Below are 20,089 nucleotides of genomic sequence, written 5' to 3' on the forward strand. Positions count from 1 at the left end.
GAAACATCTGTGACAGGAATCTCTAATGCTTCTTTCAAAGCAAATTCTGACAGTAAAAGAGCTTGGCTAAAAGCTGCAAATCAATCCCTGAATTCCTCTTGCTGCATGACATCTAATTTACTATGTATCACATGCAAACTTCTAAGATTTTTTCTCTTCACATACGCTGCGTGTCTGTGAGAGTGATGTGGTGGCTCACTTCCAAACTTCAGCTGAACAAACATTTGGCCATTTGCTGGACAGGTTGGCGTACCAGGGAGTTTCTGCCCTCCTATCTAACCTCACTGAACCTGAGGAAAGCAACCCACTTACAAATTCAAATCAAAGATGGCTCGCAAGTGGCGTGGAGGTGGCTTAAATGGGCCAATTGTTTTTCAATCTCAGGGAACATCTGAGCAGCACACAGCTTCCCGCTGAAGTTGAATAGAGCTGGTGTCTGGATTTTTATGTGCTGTTTATTGTGTTGACTAGAGGGGATGAGAAGCCTTAGATGTTTAAAGGAACTTAACAGAGGTGAGTGCCGCATAACACTTTCATCTTTGTGATGACTTTTGAAGAGTAAGCATGATAATTAAAATTTATCAGCGGTAGTCAAACCCATGTTTTTTTTCATTTTCGCTATCGGTTCACAGTCATTCACAAGTATTTTGTGAATTATACGAGCCGCACAATTCTCTTGCTTGCCACATACAAATACAGTACCAAGATAATCATTAATGCATGTTTCAGAAATAACTCACATTATGTAGGGTTCTTTCAGTTAACACCAATTAAGTGTGCCTAATTTAAGCATATCACTTTTCAAGGGTCAATTGTTCTCTCTCTCTGACTCGCTCTCTTTTACTCTTTTTATTCCAGGAGGATTTTGTTCTTGTAAATGGGTGATAATAATAAAGGAACATTTGATTTTAAATGTGTATCATCTTATAGTTCACATTTTCCTTCTGTAAAATTGCCACCACTACCTTTAACAACTCCCCTGATCCGTCCCTATTCTCAAGTGCAAATCTTGTGAATGTCCTTTATTAGTATAGCTACAGTCTAGACAGTGTAAATTCTAAAACTGCTAAAGCAATTCTAAATCGACCTTGTAACTTAAGTAGCATTTCAGAAACACTTTTGATTTGATGGGGGGGGAAATTTTTTCATACCTTTTTCCTTATGAATGGTTGTATTTTGGGTGACAATTCAGAGGACTGTGCCATGCAATTACAATAACTCAGATATTAATTTAAGAAATAATGTTCCCCAGTCTATTTCTCCACTTAAAATCTCCTCAGCACCAACACGTGGAAGATGGGCAGCAATTATTGGGGGCTTGTTTCTCTTCTTACTCTGCTCTACAAATAATAAAGTTATCTTATTCAAAAAAAACATAGGCATGGTTTCAACTTGGTCTACCAAAAATCTTCATGTTTTGAAATGTATGTGCAATTTGCTGTAAGGATGGAAAGAATAGCAAATGTTAGCTAAGCTACAAGGTGCCATCTTTAAACTACACATGGTGTTAAGCAATTGCGATCAGCAGAGGGCAAGAACATCCTGTTTCAGGTACCAGTTGTGGTGTTGGGTGCTCTGGTGCACAGATGAGCCAACACAGTTGTATGTGGTACAACTCTATTTTATTATAACTCTTATAATACAGTTCGTTCTGGATACTCTGCACGTGCTGTCTCCCTAAGTGTGTTTGGCAACAGATGTGTCCTGGTTCTCCTCTGCAGCTAATACTGACCACCGGGGGTCGTGTCTGTGCTTTTATATCTTTCTGTCATTGGTTGTGGTGTTATGTGCCTACGTGGTTATAAATATAATTGTGTCGTGAGTGCATCGAAGAGTGTGTGTGTGTGTTATGTACAGCGTGTGTATATGACGTAACTATTTACATGGGGCGATGTCGGGTGCGTCACACTAACAAGGTTGTACCATAACAAAACTTGGATGCGAGAGAAAAAAAAAAAACTTGAACATTGGTCTGGTCAGACGATATCTGGAACAATAAACAACAACAGGTTATAATACACAAGTGTTTGACTTTTTGAACGTATGAACAGCGTTATAAGTCCAGTCTAATGGGTGACCGCCTCAAGAATGGGCTGGTCCTCAAGCCGGTTCAGCTGTGGAGATTTGGTTCTGGTGGCGATGGAAGGGGCATGATCCGTGGCATCTCCACGAAGTCATCCTTGGGAACCAGTGGAGGATCCGGCGTGTGCGTACGGTTCAGTTGCGAGCGTGGAAGGCGGCGCAAAGCTCGCTGATTGCGCCTACGCACCAATCCATCCGCCCTGCATGCCAGGAACAAGGTGGAGTCTTTTTCTTTTTATGTTTGTGGTGGACGGCATCTTGTAGCCGATGGGTCGTTGCCATCGAAGTAGCACCATCACTAATATCATGCAAGGCGATGACTGTGCCAGATGTGGAAGTTGGCCGAGACCGTGTACGCTGGTTCCGGCCACCTGCTGTGCCGGAAGGGCGACTCCGCAGAGAAACGTCGAAGCATGTCGCCTTGGAGAGAGAATTGTTGCTCGCATCAACGTCTGGCGATGGCGCGAATTGGTGTGTCCATCTTGGACCGCCGGTGCTGGTTGCCACTGCCGACCCAGTGGGACTGCCACGCGATCCATTCCCTGTCGCCGTGGCATCCGCCGTCACCCTGAGCGTGCCATCACCGAGGCCGCGACACCGCCCGTCCGGAGCAAGGTCTGGCGTGCGCGAATCAGAGTCGGCACTTGGCTGCTCCCCATCTGGAGTCCGGTCTGCCTTCCGTCGATGCCCCCCGTCCGGAGTCCCAACAGGTTCACTGGAGGCAGCCGAGATTCCCTGAAGCTGCACTTCTGGAGTCGGAACATGCAGGAATGCACCAACCAGTGGAGAGGGTCGAGCCATCGAGGGTGGAAGCGGTGCGCTGCCACCGCAGTCGTCAGTGGTCCCACCGTGATCGTCGAGTGCCTCGGTACGCACTAGGCGAGGTCTGTCACCTTGCACCTTTTGCATGGGAAGTGGGATGCTGTCGTCACTCGTCTCACATCCCGTGGATAGATCCTCATTAGCAGCTTGCTGTTCACTAGGGTTGGGTAAATTGTCAGAGTTTTCATCTGGTGGTGCACACCATGTCGGTGGACTGTCATTGTCTTGCCGTTTTCCTTCATTTGGGCTTTTCTTCTTTGGAATTTTAAATCTTCCCCCAGACATTGCAGAACCTTGTTTATTACGCCCAAATTCTCCCATAGGTATGGTCTCGAATATAGGATCCAATGTTTCTATCGACATTGTACTATTTTCCAAAGAACATTCCGTTTCACTTTTCTTCTCAGGTGCCTCATGTGTATCTTTGTCTAATGTACATGCCTTCATGGTCTCTGGGTCTGATTTTGCTGGGACTGGCATGGTCACAGTCTCTCTTTTACTGTTCTCAATTGCCCACCTTATACTCCCCATACATAACTGCTTAATCACTGGGGTTAGTGTGGTACAATGGATAATCGGGTCGACCTTATCTGCATCTTCACCATTAGTGGAAAGCACACTTGGTTCACTTGACACTGCTGTGGGTTTTAAATTCGTTATCTGGCTACTCAATGTCGGTGTCCTCAGGATTCTTGCTCCAATGTTCTGCTCAATAATCAGTGGAGCGTGTATAGGTTCAATGCAATTAATGTTCCCCTCAAGGTTTGAAGAGTCATTACTGACTAACTGCTGGTCTCCGAAGTTGGGATTTTGCGGTGTTGTGTTGAAGGGAGACATTTGTCCCTGCTGTAGATATGATTCAGGTTGTGTTATTTCCATTACCTGAGGATCAATGTCTTGTCCATTTTTTCGATCCGTACTAAAACACTGGCAATTCTCAGTCTGCTCCTTGCAAGTTAAACATTCAATTAATTTTGTTAGCAAATCCTCAGCATCCTTCTGTGGCCGTGCAGCATTATTAATCTCTGTTCGGCTATAATGATCCTGAAGGTCAGCGCATAAACCTTTTTTCTTCGGGCTTGGACGAGGCGATTCCTTTGGCTTGTCTTCAGTTGGGCTTGAACAGTCTTCAGCGCTGTGCCCTTCATTGTAGCATGAGAGACCGTCATGTTCATGCTGCTGTGTAGTGGAGCATGGTAGGCTGTTATAGCCTTCTTGCTGTTCACGTGAGCATGGCAGACTTGCATCGTCTGCCGCTGGTTGGTCAGGAGAGGTTGCTAGACCCTCATGGTCTTGTTCCTGCAAGGACTGCGCTCTGGAGTCTTGCGTTCCTTCCATCGTGGAGTCCGTCCACGAGCTCTCTGTGGAGGCTTGTGACACTGGAGTCACTTCTTGTTCGTGCAAGGACTGCGCTCTGGAGTCTTGCGTTGCTTCTATCGTGGAGGCTGTCCACGAGCTCTCTGTGGAGGCTTGTGACACTGGAGTCACTTCTTGTTCGTGCAAGGACTGCGCTCTGGAGTCTTGCGTTGCTTCTATCGTGGAGGCTGTCCACGAGCTCTCTGTGGAGGCTTGTGACACTGGAGTCACTTCTTGTTCGTGCAAGGACTGCGCTCTGGAGTCTTGCATTTCTGCAATTGTGGAGTCTGTCCACGAGCTTGCTGTGGAAGCTTGTGACACTGGAGTCACTTCTGGTTCATGCGAGGACTGCACTCTGGAGTCTTGCATGTCTTCTTTCATAGAGTCGGGAACGTTGAGCGGGACGTGGACCACGCTCTGTGTGGCAGCAGGGCACTCTCCGTGTGCTTGCACCGCTCCCTGTCTGTTAATGTCAGGCTGCAGCATCATCCGGTACTGATAAGTTGGAACGTCATATCTGCTGGATTGAAGATCCTCAAATCCGAAAAATGAATCCGCATCTGCGTCGGATTCAATGTGGGGGCCGCCAATGTGCAACACGAAAGGTTCGTCCGAGTCATAGTCATATAGGACCACGGAGCTATCATTGGGCTCGCGAGGTCCGGAAACACTGTAAAGATCGTCATCGAAGTATTCAAGGTCGGAATCATCGGCTTGTGCGTAGGTAACTGCTTGTCGGAGGGTTCTTCGGAGGTCAAATTCATCTCCTGGGTCAATTTGCGGCACTGTGCTGTCATTCCAGGTGAGGGAAGGTTGTTTTACAGCTTTAACAGATTTTTGTTTTTTTGATTTGGGACGTTTCCCTTTTAAATTGGATTTGGGACATTTCCCTTTTAAATTGGTGCAGTCTGGGGCCTCTGACATCCTGACGCTCGGTATGTAGCACGTAGGGAAGCGACTGCGCATGCTCAGATCGCTGTTCCTTTACCGATGGCCGTTTTCTTGACTGCGCATGCGCAGCATCTCGCGCATGCGCAAACGAAACTTCCGGTTCTGCGCACTTCTCGCGCAACTGTGCTAGCGTTATTCCTTTAGCAAGATGGCCGCCGACCTCGACCCAGCCTTCTCTCAGGCCCGGGATTTCGGCCTCTGGGAATTCGGGCTCCGGGATCCCGGCCACGAGGTGAGTACTGCAGCTTTTCTTACCTTTATTTGCCGATTGGATTGCGTTTTCTTCACAGTACTTGGAGAATTTGCCCAGGACTGCCTGGTAATCGTACCTTTGCTGCCTCCTGAAGAACCTGAACCTTCTGAATATTTCTCTTGCCCTTGCACCGGCGATGGTGAGGAGAAATTCAATTTTTTCCCTATCATCCAGGTCTTTGAGTTCAGCTGCCACCAGGAACAATTCGAACATTTGCCGGAATCGCCGCCAGTTTTCGCGGAGGTCGCCGTGGCACTGGAGCGGCTGCGGAACCGGGAGCTCGTACATCATGCCTGGGCACTGCTGGTTGTCTGTGTACACGGAGGTATGCCGGCAGGTATCGATCCACTCCTGTACCATGTGGTGTTGGGTGCTCTGGTGCACAGATGAGCCAACACAGTTGTATGTGGTACAACTCTATTTTATTATAACTCTTATAATACAGTTCGTTCTGGATACTCTGCACGTGCTGTCTCCCTAAGTGTGTTTGGCAACAGATGTGTCCTGGTTCTCCTCTGCAGCTAATACTGACCACCGGGGGTCGTGTCTGTGCTTTTATATCTTTCTGTCATTGGTTGTGGTGTTGTGTGTTCTGATTTGTCTGTTGGTGTGTCTATCATGATGTGTGTGTTTGAATATCATGACACCAGTGTCACACTTTTAAGGATGCGAAATATCAGCAAAGGTCAGAAAATAACTTAAAGGAAGTACTTAACCTGAAATGCTTGGGATATCTTATTCTGCTTTCTGCCTTAATCCACTCCTGAACACACCATTTGATAGGGGTTTCAGGCCCCGGCCACTCACTGATGCCTCACCAAGTGGCCATTTTTAAGGTGTGAACCCACTTTGGTTTTGCTCTGCATTGAATCAAATTCCAGCCTGGTCCTGATCCAGTGGTCATACCATGTACTAAGATGTGAAACCCTAGATGATTTGCTTCCCTCCACAAAGATTAGGGAGCTAACACCAATTCCTGTGTCCTATTGGTACCCTCATTGAGATCAGAGAATACAGTTGAGACTGTTGCTTAAACCTGAGACACATACAGGTGCATGGTTTACATTATTGCATTAAACAGTAAGCTTTTCAACCAAGTGATTGCTGGAACCTAGTTATCCACAGCTATGGAATATAATTATTCTAGAACAGGAAACCTGAGAAAATTCTCATGACGTTGCTCTGATTGCTACAATTATACATGCTTGGATTGTAGCATGAGAGCAGTATTACCCCAGTCTCCATGATCAGATTGCATTGTAATAATTACTGTCAATGCATAGTCTTAATAAAAACTTGGGTAAATTACTGGAGGATCACTATTGCATGTGGAACAGTCTCTCAGCAAGGATTCAATACGTTTGGGTCAGGAACAAAGTTGGAAAGCATTTAAAAAATATTCTGCAAAATTAATTTCTTCAAAGCTTGACTGAAGGGTGGCACAGTGGTTAGCATGGCTGCCTCACAACGCCAGGGACCTGGGTTCAATTCCGGACTTGGGTGGCTGTGTGTGGAGTTTGCAAGTTCTCCTCGTGTCTCCATGGGTTTCCTCCGGGTGCTCCAGTTGTCCCCCACAGTCCAAAGATGTGCAGGTTAGGTGGATTGGCATGCTAAAATTGCCCCTTAGTGTTCAAAGATGCTGAAGTAAAGTGGGGTTATGAGAATAGGGTGGGGGTGTGGGCATAGGTCGGGTGCTCTTCCGAAGGGTCAATGCAGACTTGATGGGCTAAATTACCTCCTTCTACACTGTAGGGATTCCATGAATTTCTATGAGTGGTAGCACTCTCATCTCTGGAGCAGAAGGATGTGGGCTCAAGATTTTTTCCAGAACTCAAACTCTTGGCTGACGCTTCAGTGTAATACTGAGGATACACTGCCTGGTTGAAGTTAACATCTATCCAAACAGGCCATGTCTGTCTGCTCAAATGGATTTTGAAGGTCCCACTTCACTATCCGGAGGAATAAACTGAGTTTCCTTTCAGGATCTTGCTATGCATAAATTGTGCCCTAAAAACAACCATAACTATACTTACAAGTAACTAATTGGCCATGCATAAGTGTCGGGATATCTTGGGATAATGAAAGCTCCTATAAAGTGCAAGATCCTTATTTCAGTGAACTTGCTCACTTTTTAATTTATGCAAAAGAAGATGGTATACGATATGCCAAAAGATCATTGAAAAAATAAAAATTTGCAGGTACAAACTAGAAAAATTACTTGAGAGCAGATACATAAATCAGGTCACAAAATTATTTTTATTCCAACATATACTTACGTGAGTAAATTTCCTGGTAATACATGCATATCAACTATGAAAGTTTTCAGTATCGATGGATCAAAGTCTGGAGCTGCAAAACTTAATTTTAATATCAGCTTGTAACATATGCCACTGACATCTGGGGCGCGATTCTCCCAAAGGGAGACAAAGTCCCGACGCTGGAGTGAAAACCGGAGTGTTTCACTCCGGCGTCGGAGCCCGCTCCCAGCCCCCTATTCTCCCGCCCCCGGGGGGCTAGGAGCGGGGTCGCGTATTTTACGCATGCTGGGCCTTGGCGCCGCATAAAAAGCGGCACTGCGTAAATGACACAGCCGACGTTGCGTAAATGAAGTCACCCGCGCATGCGTGGGTTGGCCGGCGCCAACCCGTGCATGTGCGGTTGCCGTCCTCCCCGAAGCTGCCCCACAAGAAGGTGGCGGATGGATCTTGTGGGGCAGCGTAGGAAAGGAGGTCCTCCTTTAGAGAGGCCAGCCCGCTGATCGGTGGGCCCCGATCGCGGGCCAGACCCCATCGGAGGCCCCCCTCCCCGGTGAAGGGGGAACCCCCCTCCCCTCCTCCACAGGCCGCCCCCCCCCCCCCAGCATTCCTGCACAGTTCCTGTCGGCAGCGACCATGTGTGGACGGCGCCAGCGGGAACCTGTCGTGTCGGAGCGGCCGCACGGCCCATCCGGCCGGAGAATAGCGGGGGTACCGGAGAATCGCCGTTGTAAATGTCTCGGGCAATTCTCTGGCTGGCGCGGCGCAGAACTTGACGGGGCCGTTCTTGCCGGTTGGGAGAATGGCAGGATGGCGTCAGACAGGCATCGCGCGATATAATGGCACAGCCGGCGATTCTCACAACCGGCACGGCCTCAGAGAATCGCGCCCCTGACACTCCACAAAACATACATTGATTCACAATCAACTGCCAAGTCCAATAATGGTAATCAACTAACCAGAGGGTAATTAAAACAAATAAAATGTTCCAAGCTAAACACATTTCATTGGGTGTTTATTGGGATTTCTCCAACAGTTCATTGGAATCTCTGGGGAAATGGCATTAATGGTTAAAAAAAATGACCATCCAAACTATTTTTCCAGGGTATCCACAGAGCTTCTGCTGAAATTACAAGAAGGTATTTGGCAAACCCTGAAGAAAATTTCCCATCTTTCATCTTGGGGTGTGGGAATGTTAGCACGGTTGTGTTTATTATCCTCCCCAGTAGCCCTGAGAAGGTAACAATGCTGCCTCCTCCTTGAACTGTTGGAAGTGGTTGATCGTGTTACCTAGGGAGTTCCAGAACACCAATTCAGTGATGATGAAGTTATTAGAAATCTAAGTCACGTGCATAGTTTCAAGGGAAACCTGGAGGTGATGATGTTCAAAATACACTGCCATCCCCATTCCTAGAGATCATAGAGATGTGAGGTACTGTGAAAGAACCTCAATGAGTTGTTGAAGTACAATTATATATACTGTATATCATATAAACTGCAGTCACAGTGCAACTGGTGATGGAGGGAATGAATACTGATTTGATATCAAACAAAATGCTTTGTCTCAGATATTGTTAAATGGCATTTCAGGTGCAGCCAACTCAGCAAGTGATATTTATTCCATCATACACCTGACATGGACCTTGGAGGCATTGAGGAGCTGAATCACTTGTCACAGAGTACCCAATCTCTGCCCTGCTTATCTAGCCATGTTGTTTATCCGGCTAACCTAGTTCAGCTTCTACTTAATTGTGAGCTGCAACATGTTGATGTTAATCAACGATGGCGCTGCCATCAAAGATCACAGAGTCTAAGTGGAGCCACAGTTCCTGTGTGCTGTCAAACCAAATTATTCAGATCCAGCTGTATGGCTGGAATGGGTTGCTTCATTATTAGGGGGTGTTGAGAATGGAGTTCAGCACTCAATCATCAGCAAACAGTCCAACTCACGAAAGGAAGGTCATTGATGAACCAGTTAAAAGTCACAGAATCACAGAATTGCTATGGTGCAGAAGGCCATTCGGCCCATCGTGTCTGCACTGGCTCTCCAAGTGGTATTATGCCTTCGTACCATTCTCGTGCCTTTTCCATGTAAGCCTGCACATTGTATCTATTCAAATAATCATCTAATGCCCTCTTGAACGCCTTGATTGAAGGTGCCTCCGCCACACTTCCTTGCAGTGCTTTCCAGACGCGAACCACTGGCTGTATGAAAAAGCATTTTCTCACGTCACATTTGCTTCTTTTGCAAAACACTTTGAATCTGTGCCCTCGCATTCTTAATCCTTTTGCGAACGGGAGCAGTTTCTCCCGATCGACTCTGCCTCACCACCACATGACCTTGAACATCTCTATGAAATCTCCTCTTACCCTTCTTCTCTCCAAGGAGAATGGTCTCAACCACTCCAATCTATCCTCATAACTGAAGTTTCTCATCCCTGGAACCAATCTCATAAAAGCTTCTGCACTCTTTCCAATGCATTCACGTTCTTCCTAAAGTGCGGCACTTTAGGAAGCTGGTGTCTCATACAAGTTCAACATAACCTCCGGCGTTATTAATAAATCAGAGCATACTGTGTGCTTTATTAACTGCTCCCTCCATCTGCCCTACCACCTTTATGGGTTGAGAAAGTGGTTTAGCCAAGGGTGCTTCTGTGAGGAACTTGTTAAATTCATAATCATCTTCCTTGCTGCCAGCCAAAGTAGATTTTCATTCTGACCTTCACTGTCCTCAGTTTGGCGAGGACGCCTTGGTGCCATTGTCTGTTGAATCCAACGTTGAAAGCAAGGGCAGCTACTCTCAGCTGACCTCTGAGATTTCACTCTTTTGCTCACAAGTGGCTCAAGATTGGACTGCGATATAGAGTTCTGATTGGATTTTGTGAGAGTACCTTTGAACAATTTGTGACCTTACAGTTATCATTAGAATTTAGGTGTTTATAGGTACCTATTCCTCAATTCCAAAAATAATGTTTCTTTTCCTTCATAATTAAAATACATAATTTAAAGATAATGAGATTGTTCTGCTCTTCCTTCATTGCAGTTGACAGCAATGGGAATTATCTAGGTTTCACTCGGATATGTGTAAGGACCTTAAAGTGACACTAAAGAAAACAAAGGACAAGTGAGGATTCTCTGATGGGATGGTTTGAAAAGCCTTTGCGGTGGGATATGGCAGATGGCTCAACGTAAAATTTCCTGTTTGTTTTAAACCCTGTTATTTGCAACATTGCACGAAAACTGAGAAAGATAAAATTCTTATTTATGAATACTCATTTAGATTTCCAATTAAGACCTCAGCTTGTATTATTAACCATCTATGGCAAACCAAAGAGCAAGATTAAGTCAGTGGTCTAAGGTTGGTTGCCTAACGGTTCGTTAAGTTTTTTTTCTTACTCATGAATATTGTAATTATGACATGGTTTTGCTAGGTTTGATAATTTTTCTGAAGGATTGAATTGTTAATCATCTTTTTCGGGATTATTTTCCCCAGTTCTGGATGCAGGATCTTGAAAATGTGGAAGCAATTAAGCTACCAAAGTAGCACTGTTCGTAGCAAGTTTATTTTTGCCTTAACGCAAAGGATTGTTGGGTTTCCTTATGGCTGAGAACAAGGTGCACAGATGTCTTCTTTCCCAAGGGATGACATTGGCCACTCAGCTCATTTTCCTTTTCTTTGCATCCCAGCAACCATTTCCGATTGAGAAAGGTGAAAACCTTTTTCACACAGTTCATATATTTTGTCTGATGTAAGGGATGTGCACCACCCGTCACTGTATTAATCAACACTTTCATGAAGACCAGCTGTTGCATAGGATCTGTGACCTTTCTCCAGTTAATGCAGATACCCATACTGCTCAGTAATCCAATTAAATGGTTTTATGCCTGAAGGCACTTTTCAAATCTGACTATCAATGCATAGAATTCATCCAGGTAAATCACTACTATCATGACACTTCTGTATTGTGACATTCTACCCATTGCTGCAGGAGCTAGCAGAAAATAACTGGGATAATTTGAATTCCAAAGGGGAAGATACTGTCCATCCTGTGTTTTATTTCCGTCTAGTTTCTAACCTGTCGTTTCAGTCTCATTAGTGCATTCTTGATTTAATTACGACTTTAAAAGTCGGAAGAACCAAAAGAGTTGCTCATTTTGATCAATGAAACTAAACAAGGATGATGCATTCAGAATTTTTACTCAGAGCAGTTATATCTATAATCCGACAAGATCATATCTGTACATTTGGTTGATTGACATATCAGGTATAAGAAGTATTAATATTTGTGATATTATATTGAAACATATTCAGTCAAACCAAAACCCTTGAAACAACAGCAGAAATGGAAAGGCAAGGAAGCAAAGGAACTTTATTGTTGAATTCCAATTACTACAGGGGCTCATGCAAATACCAGAAATAATTACTCAAAAGGAAGTATTCCATTATCCTATGCTTCTAGCAGGGTGCTGCACTTATCAATATTTGTATTCCGCCACCTGCAGATAGTTGCACCCCCCCATTACCTCCATGCCAGCAATAAATGCTGGTCCTGCAAGTGATGCCCAGGTCGCACGAACGAATACAAATGGCTGGTGACCATGCAGTCAGCCATTCAGCTCTCAAATTCTCTCCCACAGCTTCATTGTCCCCCTACCTCGCACCCCTCCAAAAAAAACAGATCCTGCTTCAAATCAATCTCCTTAACCGAGCATTTGATCACTTCCCCAAACATCTTCATCTTTGACTCTATGTCAGTTTGTGTCTAATTATACTCCTCTGACCTACCTTGGGGCATTTTACTGCATTAATGGTGTCGTTCTAGCCTTGAGAGGGTCACTGACCAGAGAGTCAAATGTGGCGCACGAGTAAGAGCCCAGAATTACTTTGAGTACCCTCATTTTAACTGTGTCACATCGAAGAGGGGCGTGAGCTTGAGGAGCATAGAAAGTTTAAATATTCACATAGGATTTGACACCAGGGCTTAGCACAACTATGTATACACACTGCAGCCATTGCATGGTGTCGTGTTAACCTGACTGAGCTGCCAGCATGCCTGCGTTCAGAAATATTCAGCTCTCAGCTACATTTCGCAAAATGTGTCACTTCCCATAATGTGTACTAATTAGACTTCTAAGCAACTTCAAATACTTTGTTAACTATTCAAAGGTAAAACTAATGAGAGAAGGCCTTACAGATAGTTGCAAGACTGCGAGATGGACAAGATGTTCTACAGCAGATTTTTTTTCTCTCTCCAAACCCTCCAGTAGTAAATCAAGGAGGAACTTTTCTTTTTACTGATCAGGCAATAACACAACTAAATCAAAATGCCCTCAGCAAACATTAAGATTTTCCACTCATTGTACTTTGGTCTTTTGAAACCTATTTGTCTCATTTTTAGACAATTATGTGATGTGCGATTTCCTGTTTTTCTAGCTATACTTGAACATAACTTTGGCTTTGTCAAGCTGCGCTGTCTTACATTGGTATATTTCTACATACAACATGCCAGTAATTTAGAGAATGAAATTTTAACCTTTGCAGATGGTTGCTGGATGGACTGGCTCTTAAACTATCTTTGAATTCCACTCGGGTTCTTCAAAGTATATTAAATTTAGTTTGCAAGATGGTCCTTCCCTCAAGGCTTCGTTGAGATAAAGAGTTTACCATTAGCTCCTTGTGGTGCTGAAGCAGTGGAGAAGTACAAGATCGCACACTGTATCATGCAAATGCAAAACTTCAGATTTTATATGCGGCTTATAAAATGTTTACTTGAAATTCCACAGCACAGGGGCGACATGGTGGCACAGTGGTTAGTTTCCAGGGGGATCCCGGCCCCAGGTCACTGTCCGTGTGGAGATGCACATTCTCGACATGTCTGTGTGGGTCTCAGCCCCACAACCCAAAGATGTGCAGGGTAGGTGGATTGGCCACGCAAAATTGCCCCTTAATTGGGGAAAAAGAATTGGATACTCTAAATCTAGATTTAAAAAATTCCACAGCACAGAGTGAAACATTGCACTGAGGGAAAGAAAGCATGCAGAAACATCCTCTAAAACGTGGAATTAAACCTGTGGTTTATTTGGTGAAAATGTTGTGCCGCATTACCATGCATTATCACCGTCTTAATTATCTTTATCCAGGATTCTCAGTGGCGGGGAGGGTGGGGTGGGGGGAGCGGGGGGGTTGGAGAGTGGTCATAGAATGTTGCAACACGTAAACAGGCTCTTTGTCCCATCAAGACAGTGACAATGTTTTTCTCCACACAAGCCACAAGTCCTGCAAAATCTATTTACTCTCCACACTTTTTAATATTCCTAGTTCATCTAATCATCTAATTTCCTTTGAAAATAAATTCCGATGACGTTTCAGTCATCGATCATGGCACTGAATTTCACGATCTGAGCATTTTCTGTACCCATAATACTTTTAACCTTATCTTTTCTGGTTATCTTAATGTGTGCTTTCCTGTTATGATATTTGTGATCTGCGGAAAAGTCTATTGATAGTTATCTTATTGTAACCTTCGTAACCTATAGGGGCACTATCAGATTATGGGCGGGATTCTCCGTCGGCCAACGTGGATATCAGGAAACGCAATTGGGCGGGCGCCAATTTCACGCCAAATCACAATTCTCCGTCGCCTCGACAGCAACGTCAATGCATTCCGGAACGCCAATACAGTCAATGCCATTGGCATATCATTTGCGGACCTGACCTGGTATTCTCCGGGGCTTCCGCAATTCTCCGCCTCCGATGGGCAAACTTCCCGACGGCGCGGTTCACTTGTGCTTTCAGAAATCGGAAAACCAGCGTCGAGGATGAAGAGGGAGAGAGAGGGGGTATGGAAGGTGTCCAACACTGCCATAGTTTGCTAACAATTGTGCCACTGGCCGGGGGGGCTTCTGCCAGGGCCAAGGGGAATAGTGGAGGGTGGCCAGGAGGTGGGCTGTGGGGTCGGGTGGACGGGCATGGAGCACCATTGCCATAGCCTGCAAGGCAGCCATGCAACTGCTCATGCTGCTGACTGCTCACTGTGAACTTAGGGTCACAGGTTGTATGGGTGTCCCCCTAGGCCGTCTCCCTAGGTGCCCTCTGGCCCCACCTGACCCATCAATGGCGCTCCAGCACATCCAGTGCCATCTTGTTGCCCAGGGAGATTGTGTGTGGGGATTGTAAAGTATATATACAACTGCAGCTTGTCAGCCTCTCAAGTGTCAATCACATACCAGTCAATCCCGCACCGTGTTTCATTGGAATTGATTGTGTTCCACGTGGTGCTGGTGCTCGCCCCTCCACAGTCGCTGAATCGGTTCAGGTTTGGCACTAGTTTTGCTGTCATGGAAGTCCACGAATCCTGTCCCAGCATCAACACTTAGTCTCAGGAACGGAGAATCCAGCCACAGGCCGGGATTCTCCCCTAACCAGCAGGCGGGCCGTGCCGGTGCCGAGGAGTGGCGTGAACCACTCCGGCGTCGGGCCGCCCGGAAGGTGCGGAATCCTCCACATCTTCAGGGGCTAGGCCGGTGCTGGCGGGGGTTGGCACCGCGCTAACTGGCGCTGAAGGGCTAGGCGCCGCGCCAACTGGCGGCGAAGGGCCTCCGCCAGCTGGCGCGAGTTGGCGCATGCGCGTAAGCGCCAGCGTGTGCTGGCGTGATCCCAGCGCATGCGCAGGGGGTTTCTTCTCTGTGCCGGCCATGGCGGACCATTACAGCAGCCGGCGTGGAGGGAAAGAGTGCCACAACGGCACAGGCCCGTCCGCGGATCGGTGGGCCCCGATCGTGGACCAGGCCACCATGGGGGCACCCCCCGGGGCCAGATACCCCCGCGCCCCCCCCCCCCCGAGGACTCCGCAGGCCACCCACAGAGCCAGGTCCCGCCGGTAAGGATCTTGTTTGATTTACGCCGGCGGGATTGGCTGAAAATGGGCAGCCACTCAGCCCATCGCAAAGCGGAGGATTGCCGGGGGGGGGGGGGGGGGGGGCACTGCCAACGGCCCCCGACTGGCGGGACACGATTCCCACCCCCCCGAAAAACCGGCACCGGAGAATCCGGTAGCCGGCGTCAGGGTGGGATTCACACCGCCCCCCCCGGCGATTCTCCGGCCTGGCGGGGGGGGGTCAGAGAATCCCGCCCATAGCATGCAATCTACTCAAATGGGGACAGAATCTTGTAGCGCGAGATTAGCCGGGTGTTTCCCGGCTCTTGGAGAGCCGACAAACACCTTGCTATCTAAAGTCCACCCAGGTAGATAGTCAGCGGGGAACTCCCCAACGAGGCCACACTTAGCCCCATTTTCTGCACTTGAGGACCTCGGCTTGCCAGAACTCCTCTGTGCAGCAAGAGATCGGGACGCCATCGGCTGGCACCCAAGTGGCAATGCCAGGCCAGCATCAGCAGGGCCAGGGTACCACTCTACCCAGAGGCCATGTATCTAGGGACTCTAATCCCCTAGGAGATCTCCTACATGTGCCATTCTGTTTGGTCCCCTTTCATGGAGACCAGCATTGAACAGACTCGCCCGGGGCCTCCGAAGCAAGGGGTAGATGCCTTGGGTAGATCTCAGGAACACAGATTAGAGTGAGACTAGCTGTCTCATTTAAATATGCAGATTTGCCAGAAAGTGATCCTGCCCACAATGGGCAGGATTCACATTGTGATGTCTCATGAGATCGCGTTCGATCTCGCAAGCCGGTAGATCCCGGAAGTAGGGTCTCCCAGCATCTACCGGTCACGTTGCACCACACTGCTTTTCTGGTGCAACATGATCGGTAGACCCTACCCATAAGATCATGAGGGGATTTGACAGGGTGGATGTGGAACGGTGTTTTCTCTTGTGGAAGGATCTAGAAATAGGGGCTATCCTTTAAAGTAAATGGTCACCTGTTTAAAACAGAAATTGGGAGTATTTCTTCTCTGAGAGATGCGGGGGTTAATTCAAGAACATTTGTCAGGATAAGCCCAGCAATTACAGACCAGTCAGTTTAACTTTGGTTGTGGGGAAACTTCGAGAAACAATTAGTCATCACATGGAAAAATGTGAGTTATTAGTAAGAGCCAGCATGCATTTCTTAACGGAAAAGCATATTTAACTAACTTGCTGAGTATTCTGCAGAGGTGACAGAGAGGGCTGATGAGGGTAATGCTGTTGATGTGGTGTACATAGACTTGCAAAATGCTCTCAATACAGTGCCTCACAACAGATTTGCGAGCAGAATTATAACTCATGGAATAAAGGAGACAGTAACAACTTGGATACAAAATTGGCTGAGAAATAGGAAACAGAGAGTAATGATTAATGGATATTTCTCGGGCTGGACGAAGGTTTATTGAGGTGTTCCCCGGGAGTTCGATTGGGACCCTTGCTCTTCCTGTTATATATTGATTCTCTAGATCTTGGTGTGCAGGGGACAATTTCAAAGTTTGTGGGTGACAAAAAACTTACTAGAATTATATACTGGAATGAGGACAGTGTACAACTTCAAAAGGACATGGACAAGTCGATGGAGTGGGCAAATAGGTGACAGATGAAGTTCAATGTGAGTAGTTTGAGGAAGGAGGATATTGGGGAAGGGGAGATGGGGGAAGGGGGATATGGGAGAAGGGGGATGTTGGGGAAGGGATATATGGGGGAAGGGGATATGGGGGAAGGAGGATAGGGGGAAGGGAATATGGGGGGAAAGGGGGGGGGAATAGGGGGATATGGGGGAAGGGGGGATTTGGGGGAAGGGGATATGGGGTTAAGGGAGAAGGCGAATATGGGGGAAGAGGTGAAATGGGGGGATATGGGGGAAGGGGGGATATGAGGGTAGGGGAATATGGAGATATGGGGATATGGGGAAGGGGGATATGGGGAAGGGGATATGGGGGAAGGGGGATGTGGGGGAAGAGGTATATGAGGGAAAGGGATATGGGGGAAGGGAGATAGGGGGGAAGGGGATATGGGGGAAAGGGGTGATATGGGAGTTATGGGTGAAGGGGGGTTATGGGGATGGGATATGGGGAAGGGGGAATATGGGGGAAGGGGGGATATGGGGAATATGGGGAAGGGGGAATATGGGGGAAGGGGATATGGGGAAGAGGGATATGGGAAAGGGGGATATGGGGAAGGGGATATGGGGATGTGGGGGGATATGGGCAAGGGGGGATATGGGGAAGGGGATATGGGGAAGGGGGATATGGGGGGATATGGGGAAGGGGGTATGTGGGGGAAGGGGAATATGGGGGCAGGGGGTTTGGGGGGGGAAGGGGGATATGGGGGATATGGGGAAGGGGGTTATGGGGGAAGGGGGATATGGGGAAGGGGAATAAGGGGGGTATGGGGGTAAGGGGTATATGGGGAAGGGGGATATGGGGGAAGGTGGTTTGGGGGAAGGGGGGATATGGGGATGGGGAAGGGGGTTATGGGGAAAGTGATATGGGGAATATGGGAGAAGGGGGATATGGGGAAGGGGATAGGGGGAAGGGAATATGGGGGGAAAGGGGGGATATGGGGAAGGGGGGATTTGGGGGAAGGGGATATGGGGTTAAGGGAGAAGGTGAATATGGGGACAGAGGTGAAATGGGGGGATATGGGGAAGGGGGATATGGGGGTAGGGGAATATGGAGATATGGGGGATATGGGGAAGGGGGATACGAGGAAGAGGACATGGGGAAGGTGGATGTGGGGGAAGGGGTATATGGGGGAAGGGGATATGGGGGGAGGGGATAGGGGGAAGGGGATATGGGGGGAAAGGGGGGATATGGGGGTTATGGGGGAAGGGGGGTTATGGGGAGGGTATATGGGGGAAGGGGGGATATGGGGGAAGGGGATATGTGGGATATGGGGGAATATGGGGGAAGGGGAAATATGGGGAAAGGGGGATATGGGGAAAGGGGGATATGGGGGATATGGGGGAAGCGGGGATATGGGGGAAGGGAGATATAGGGAAGAGGGATATGGGGAAGGGGGATATGGGGAAGGGGATTTGGGAAAGGGGGATATGGGGGAAAGGGGGATATGGGGGAAGGGGGTATGTGGGGGAGGGGAATATGGGAGAAGGGGGTTTGAGGGAAGGGCGATATGAGGGAAGGGGGATATGGGGAAGGGGGGTTATGGGGGAAGGGGGATATGGGGAAGGGGATAAGGAGGGATATGGGGGAAGGGGGTATATGGGGAAGGGGGATATGGGAGAAGGTGGTTTGGGGGAAGGGGGGATATGGGGATGGGGGATATGGGGAAGGGGGTTATGGGGAAGGTGATATGGGGAATATGGGAGAAGTGGGGATATGGGGGAAGGGGGTTCTGGGGGATACGGGGGAAGGGGGAAGGAGATATGGGGTTAAGGGAGAAGGCGGATATGGGGAAGAGGTGAAATGGGGATATGGGGGAAGGGGGGATATGGGGGTATGGGAATATGGAGATATGGGGGATATGGGGAAGGGGATATGGAGAAGGAGGATATGGGGAAGGGCATATGGGGAAGGGGATGTGGGGGAAGGGGGATATGGGGAAGGGGATATGGGGGAAGGGGAATAGGGAGAAGGGGATATGGGGGGGAAAGGGGGATATGGGGGTTATGGGGAAGGGTGGTTATGGGGGAGGGGATATGGGGGAAGGGGGGATATGGGGGAAGGGGATATGTGGGATATGGGGGAAGGGGGAATATGGGGGAAGGGGGGATATGGGGGAAAGGGGGATATGGGGGAAGGGGATATGGGGGAAGGGGGGATATGGGGGAAGGGGAATATGGGGAAGAGGGATATGGGGAAGGGGGGTATGGGGAAGGGGATATGGGGAAAGGGGGATATGGGGGAAGGGGGATATGGGGGGATATGGGCAAGGGGGGATATGGGGAAGGGGGATATGAGGATAGGGGGATATGGGGGAATGGGATATGGGGGAAGGGGGATATGGGGGATATGGGGGAAGGGGGTATGTGGGGGAAGGGGAATATGGGGGAAGGGGGGATATGGGGGAAAGGGGGATATGGGGGAAGGGGATATGGGGGAAGGGGGGATATGGGGGAAGGGGAATATGGGGAAGAGGGATATGGGGAAGGGGGGTATGGGGAAGGGGATATGGGGAAAGGGGGATATGGGGGAAGGGGGATATGGGGGGATATGGGCAAGGGGGGATATGGGGAAGGGGGATATGAGGATAGGGGGATATGGGGGAATGGGATATGGGGGAAGGGGGATATGGGGATATGGGGGAAGGGGGTATGTGGGGGAAGGGGAATATGGGGGAAGGGGGTATGTGAGGGAAGGGGAATATGGGGAAGGGGGTTTGGGGGAAGGGGGATATGGGGAAGGGGGATATGGGGGACGGGGTGTTATGGGGGAAGGGTGATATGGGGAAGGGGGATAAGGAGGGCTATGGGGAAGGGGGTA

At 48.2% G+C, this 20,089-nt stretch overlaps 1 long non-coding RNA gene across 1 annotated transcript in view; it reads left to right on the forward strand.

The window, feature by feature from the left end:
- Nucleotides 1-234: 234 nt before the first annotated feature.
- Nucleotides 235-20,089, forward strand: part of LOC140389281 (uncharacterized) — a 79,149-nt gene continuing 59,294 nt past the window's right edge. The window contains exon 1 of the long non-coding RNA XR_011934319.1: nucleotides 235-513. This is a non-coding gene — a long non-coding RNA (uncharacterized lncRNA). The remainder of the gene's footprint in view (nucleotides 514-20,089) is intronic.

Source organism: Scyliorhinus torazame, chromosome 14 (assembly GCF_047496885.1).
Source record: "Scyliorhinus torazame isolate Kashiwa2021f chromosome 14, sScyTor2.1, whole genome shotgun sequence".
NCBI classification, from domain to species: Eukaryota; Metazoa; Chordata; class Chondrichthyes; order Carcharhiniformes; family Scyliorhinidae; genus Scyliorhinus; species Scyliorhinus torazame.